Raw genomic sequence first — 7,432 nt, 5'->3', positions numbered from 1 at the left:
AAAAACAAGACAAGGAAATGACTGTGGCACAATAAAGATCATGAACTCTTTATTGCAAAATTCAGACCTAAACTGAAGAAAGTAGGGAAAACCACTAGACAATTCAGCTATGACCTAAATCAAATCCCTTAAAATTATACAGTGGAAGTGACAAATAGATTCAAGGGATTAGATCTGATAGACTGAGTGCCTGAAAAACTATGGATGGGGTTTCATAATATTGTGCAGGAGGCTGTGATCAACACCATCCCCAAGAAAAAGAACTACAAAAATGCAAACTGGTTGTCTGAGGAGTCCTTACAAATAGCTGAGGAAAGAAAAGAAGTGAAAGGTAAAGGAGAAAAGAAAAGATATACTCATCTGAACGCAGAGTTCCAAAGAAGAGTAAGGAGAGATAAGAAAGCCCTCCTAAGTGATCAGTGCAAAGGAATAGAGGAAAACAATAGAATGGGAAAGACTAGAGATTTCTTCAAGAAAATTAGAGATACCAAGGGAACATTTCATGCAAAGATGGGCAAATTAAAGGACAGAAATGGTATGGACCTAACAGAAGCAGAAGATATTAAGAAGAGATGGCAAGAATACCAGAAGAACTATACAAAAAAGATCTTCATGACCCAGATAACCATGATGGTGTGATCACTCACCTAGAGCCAGACATCTGGAGTGTGAAGTCAAGTGGGCCTTAAGAAGCATTGCTATGAACAAAGCTAGTGGAGGTGATGGAATTCCAGCTGAGCTATTTCAAATCCTAAAAGACAATGCTGTGAAAATGTTGCACTCCGTATGTCAGCAAATTTGGAAAACTCAGCAGTGGCCACAGGACTGGAAAAAGGTCAGTTTTCACCCAAGGAAAGGCAATGCCAAAGATGTTCAAATTACTGCATAATTGCACTCATCTCACAGGCTAGCAAAGTAATGCTCAAAATTCTCCAAGCTAGGCTTCAATAGTATGTGAACTTAGAGCTTACAGATGTTCAAGCTGGTTTTACAAAAGGCAGTGGAACCAGAGATCAAATTGCCAACATCCATTGGATCATAGGCAAAGCAACAGAGTTCCAGAAACACATCTATTTCTGCTTTATTGACTATGCCAAAGCCTTTGGCTGTATGGATCACAACGAACTGTGGAAAATTCTTAAAGAGATGGGAATACCAGGCTATCCTACCTGCCTCTCGAGAAATCTGTATGCAGGTCAAGAAGCAACAGTTAGAACCAGACATGGAACAATGGACTAGTTCCACATTGGGAAAGGAGTACGTGAAGGCTGTATATTGTCACCCTGCTTATTTAACTTATATGCAGAATACATCATGTGAAATGCCGGGCTGGATGAAGCACAAACTGAAATCAAGATTGCTGAAAGATATATCAATAACAGCCTCAGATATGCAGATGACAGTATCCTTACTGTAGAAAGCAAAGAGCAACTAAAGAGCCTCTTGATGAAAGTGAAAGAGGAGAGTGAAAAACCTAGCTCAAAACTCAACATTGACCCAACAATCCCACTGCTGGGCATACACACTGAGGAAACCAGAATTGAAAGAGACACGTGTACCCCAATGTTCATCACAGCATTGTTTATAATAGCCAGGACATGGAAGCAACCTAGATGTCCATCAGCAGATGAATGGATAAGAAAGCTGTGGTACATATACACAATGGAGCCATTGTGTAATACTCAGCCATTAAAAAGAATACATTTGAATCAGTTCTAATGAGGTGGATGAAACTGGAGCCTATTATACAGAGCGAAGTAAGCCAGAAAGAAAAACACTAATACAGCATATTAACGCATATATATGGAGTTTAGAAAGATGCATATATATGCATATATATATGGAGTTAGAAAGATGGTAACGATAACCCTGTATGGGAGACAGCAAAAGAGACACAGATGTATAGAACAGTCTTTTAGACTCTGTGGGAGAGGGCGACGATAGGATGATTTGGGAGAATGGCATTGAAACATGTATAATATCATATATGAGATGAATCACCAGTCCAGGTTCGATGCATGATACTGGATGCTTGGGGCTGGTGCACTGGGATGACCCAGAGGGATGGTACAGGGAGGGAGGGGGGGGTTCAGATGGGGAACACATGTATACCTGTGGCGGATTCATGTTGATGTATGGCAAAACCAATACAATATTGTAAAGTAATTAACCTCCAATTAAAATAAATAAATTTATATAAAAAAAAAACACAAAACACGAAGATCATGGCACGTGGTCCTGTCAGTTCATAGCAAATAGATGGGGAAACAATAGAAACAGTGACAGACTATTTTCTTGAGCTCCAAAATCACTGCAGATGGTGACTGCAGCCATGAAAGTAAAAGATGCTTGCTCCTTGAAAGAAAAGCTATGACAAACCTAGACAGTGTATTAAAAAGCTGAGACGTTACTTTGCCAACAAAGGTCTGTCTAGTCAAAGCTGTGGCTTTTCCAGTAGTCATGTATGGATGTGAGAGTTGGACCATAAAGAAAATTGAGCCCCAAAGAATTGATGCTTTTGAACTGTGGTGTTGGGGAAGATTCTTGAGAGTCCCTTGGACTGCAAGGAGATCCAACCAGTCAATCCTAAAAGAAATGTCTTGAATATTCATCGGAAGGACTGATGCTGAAGCTAAAGCTCCAGTACTTATAGTTATGGGAAAATATACATTAAATTTAAACAATTACTGTTACTTAGTATCTGTCACCAATGATTTTTTATGTTGAGAAAGAGAATGTGAATTTTATTTTAAAGCATTAAGTATACATGAATGAAATACATATTTTCCTTTAAACCTGAGGAATTTGTGCTTATAGTGTTATTGATACAATTTTATCATTCTTTTAACATCCAAGAAATCAGTAATGATGTCCCCTCTTTCATTCCTGATACTAGTCATTTGTATCTTCTCTGTTTTTCTTGGTTATCTAAGCTAAAATCTTACCAAAACCTTTTCAAAGAAGCAGATTTAGGTTTCATCAATTTACTCTATTGTTTCCTTGTTTTCAATTTTATTGGTTTCTGCTCTAATATTTATTTGATTTCTTCTACTTGTTTTGGATCTAAGCTGCTCTTCTTTCCCTAGTTTTCTAATGTGAAAAAATAAGTTATTGCTTCTGGTAAAGGGGATGGGGGAAATGTTGGACTCTATCGTTGCCAGAACTGGAAAATTGCTAATTTTTAATAGTTTTCATATATGAATAAGTTTTAAATTATAAATAAACACTTTGATCCAAAGATGCCTACTTGTATTTTATAAAATTTTAATTATTGCAGGTTATTTTAGCCTGCGTGTCCACAAAACAGAGTATGACACAAAAGTTTTCATTTGAGTAGCTCATTTGGAAAGTGGTTCTAGTAAGTCAGAGTAAGGAAAACATATGTGAGAGCTGGACAATAAAAAAGGCTGAGTGCCAAAGAATTGATGCCTTTGAGCTGTGGTGTTGGAAGACTCTTGAAAATCCCTTGGACAACAGGGAAATCAAACTAGTCAATCCTAAAGGAAATCAACGCTGAATATTCCTTGGAAGTACTGATGCTGAAGCTGAATCTCCAATACTTTGGCGACCTGATGTGAAGAGCCAACTCATTGGAAAAGACCCTGATGCTAGGAAAGATAGAAGGCAGGAGGAGGAAGGGACAAGAGAAGATGAGATGGTTTGATGGCATCACCGACTCAATGGACATGAGTTTGAGCAAATTCCGGGAGATGGTGAAGGACAGCGAAGCCTGGTGTGCTGCAGTCCATGGGGTCACAAAGAGTCAGACATGACTGAGTGACTGAACAACAACAACATGGTTAAGCAAGGAAGGAGGAAAAGTCAAACAATGCTATGTTAGAAATTGCACATCACTACAGGCAAGTGGTGCTTGACCCTATGGGTCTAAAGTTGGCATCTATATTTGTGATGATGAATAACTACCACCTCTAAGATGGAGTGGGTGCAGTGTATTCTATGTAGAATGAGGTAGCTGGATGATATCCTTGAAGCAAGGGATGGAACTGAGTGCCCAGCATCAGATGTTGCTCTTGGGGAGTTATACATTTAGAAGTGGGAGTAGCTTGATCACCCATGGAGAGAGCCAGTGTTGTTGAACTCAAGCTTAGGCTCCAACCCTGCCACCAGGATAGTTCATGGGCTCACTGTGCCAGAACCACGGTGACTGAGGAGAGAAGCTGTTTGATATCCACATGTGTGATCAGAAACACCTGGTTTTTAAATGCCTTCTCTACAGTAAGTTCCTTGGATGACCATTAATTACAGAGTGAAGAACCTGATGTAATACTCACAGTTCTGCCAACCGGAAGTTTCCTGCTTCAACATTATTCTACTCTGACTGAAACTGAAGTGTGGCAGCAGTCCATTTACAGCCATCATTGATATTTAATGCTCACACATCTGTGCCCTAAATCTGAGATTAATAATTTCCTCTTCCAGTAGTTGTTCATAGACCACCCCCTGCCTCATGAGGGGCATCATTGTAACAGCAGTCAAAGGCATGAGGGTTTGTGCAGTCAGCCAATTTATTTGTGCTTTCTCAGGCTGGATCCTGGAGCATGTCCATGGTACTATGGACTGCTATTGAGCTTGCCAGATCTTATCACTTGGTGAGTATCATAACGTTCAGCTTGTGGTGGGCAGCTCCTGTCGTATAGCACCTTACTTGCTATCTCTTGGTAAGGTACTCTCTATATATTTCTACTGAACTCAATAGCATGTAAGGAGCTATGTTTTAATTGGCAAGTAGTTTACTGACATAGGAGATATGAATTTTGCTCAGAACCTCAGGATTCTGTGTTGTAACTCCCATATTATGGCTTAGAATGACTTAGATAATGCTTCCTTATCCATCATAGATACTGTAAGCATTATAAGATATACTGAGGCATATGGCCTGAGTAATAGAACTTGCACTGCAGATCTGAAAACGTGGTAGGGGACCAAGTCTGTTAACATCAGACTTTTTGACTTGTCAAGTCTCAGGTTTTTCTTTTCATGCAAAATAACTGTTCATATATCTAGCCCTGGAATACTATCAATAAAGCATTACCACAGACTTCTGTCAGTCAAACTAGTTTGATTCCACTCTGGCTGTGCTTCCCATTATGGTAATTATACTTGTCCCTGAGATTTTGTGCAGCAACCTGGGTTCTGAAATCTTATTATTTCCATTAGAACACAGTTTACTTCTAATGATGACTTGCAGAGGAGAGCATACATTGACTTTTATAAAAATGTCAAATGTTCCCCTTCACCAACGTCAAGTGTTCCTCCTCACAGCTTTATTATAGTAGTGTCTTCTCTGCCCTCTGAAGGAAATATACTTTAGAGATAGGTCCTCTTGTCTCCTGTTATTCATGTTATGAAGGTAATTATTTCTAATGCCTTCATTCCTTTTGACATTCTCAACAATTCCTCAGTACTCTGGCAAGCAAGTTCTAATATCTTCTATCTCATTTACCATACATAGTCTGTTGCCCAAGCTTCAAGATGTCACCCAAATAGCATATGTGAAGGCAGCGCCAGGTCATTGACCTCTGAGTCATAAGTATGCACTCCCATGTCAGTGAGTCCTCAAATCCATTCTAACATGTATTATCCCAGTTCACACAAGCACCTATTAGCCAGTTCCTAGAGCTCATTCCGGATATTCCACCTGAAGAGAGACTGTATTTTGGTTTTGTGCTGTGATAACCTTACCCTTGCCATGAGTTGGAAGCAGTGAAAAACATCAGTGTTGGCTGTTGAGTAAGACAAGCAGTCTTTTCAAGGCAGCTGCCTTAGATGAGGCTATTGCCCCGTTTTCCAGGGACAGGGAGGTTGCTCTCCAAGAGTTAGGGTTAGGGGGCTACTTTTGCCAGACTGAGTGTACAGGGGATGATAGGGATTCAAGATTTTTGCACTCATTACTATTCCAGGTCTCAGAGGTCTACTCTTTCCTTATTAGGATGCATATATTGACATAGAGATCTAAGTGTTATGTGGAAAATTCTGAAAGAGATAGCAATACCAGACCACCTGACCTGCCTCTTGAGAAATCTGTATGCAGGTCAGGAAGCAACAGTTAGAACTGGGTATGGAACTACAGACTGCCTCAAAATCAGGAAAGTATGTCCAGGCTGTATATTGTCACCCTGCTTATTTAACTTATATGCAGAGTACATCATGAGAAACAGTGGGCTGGATGAAGCACAAGCTGGAATCAAGATTGCTGGGAGAAATATCAATCACCTCAGAAATGCAGATGACACCACCCTTATGGCAGAAAGTGAAGAAGAATTAAAGAGCCTCTTGATGAAAGTGAAAGAGGAGGGTGAAAAAGTTGGCTTAAAGGTCAACATTCAGAAAACTAAGATCATGGCATCCAGCCCCATCACTTCATGGCAAATAGATGGGGAAATGGTAGAAACAGTGTCAGACTTTTTTTTTTTTTTGCTCCAAAATCACTGCAGATGGTGACTGCAGCCATGAAATTAAAAGGCACTTCTCCTTGGAAGGAAAGTTATGACCAACCTAAGCAGCATATTAAAAAGCAGAGACGTTAATTTCCCAACAAAAGTCCATCTAGTCAAGGCTATGGTTTTCCCAGTAGTCATGTAGTGATGTGAGAGTTGGACTATAAAGAAAGCTGAGCGCAGAAGAGTTGATGCTTTTGAACTGTGGTGTTGGAGAACACTCTTGAGAGTCCCTTGGACTGCATGGAGATCCAACCAGTCCACCCTAAAGGTGATCAGTCCTGAGTGTTCATTGAAAAGGCTGATGTTGAAGCTGAAACTCCAATACTTTGGCCACCTGATGTGAAGAGCTGACTCATTTGAAAAGACCATGATGCTGGGAAAGGTTGAAGGTGGGAGGAGAAGTGGACAATAGAGGATGAGATGGCTGGATAGCATCACCTACTCAATGCACATGAGTTTGGGTAAACTCCGGGAGTTGGTGATGGACAGGAAGGCCTGGCGTGCTACAGCCCATGGGGTCACAAAGAGTCGGACTCGACTGAGCGACTGAACTAAACTGAAGTGTTATGAATACAATTTCCATGCAGGTCTGCAACCTTGCAATTAGAATCAGGGTCTGCTATTCAGCATTCTGTCTTATGACTGGTGATGAGTGTTTTCTTAATCCAATGGATTAGGGTAAATGACAGGCTGTGTATTCCCATTAAGACACACAAACCTAGATTACAGATCCAGTTTAGGGCACTCTTAGAGCCTGCTCTAAAAACCACTCGAGGCTGAAAGGGATTTCTGAATTCACTCTGAGCTGGAAGTCAAACTCATGCCAACTTACTCAAAAGTGAAAGTGTAAGTCGCTCAGTTGTGTCTGACTCTTTGTGACCCCATGGACTATACAGTCCATGAAATTTTCCAGAGCAGAATACTGGAGTGGGTAGCCTTTAGGAGGAAAATAAATGTATATTTGAGGCACA

Source organism: Ovis canadensis, chromosome X, assembly GCF_042477335.2.
Source record: "Ovis canadensis isolate MfBH-ARS-UI-01 breed Bighorn chromosome X, ARS-UI_OviCan_v2, whole genome shotgun sequence".
Classification (NCBI taxonomy): domain Eukaryota; kingdom Metazoa; phylum Chordata; class Mammalia; order Artiodactyla; family Bovidae; genus Ovis; species Ovis canadensis.
Note: the sequence above shows the minus strand (reverse complement) of the source record.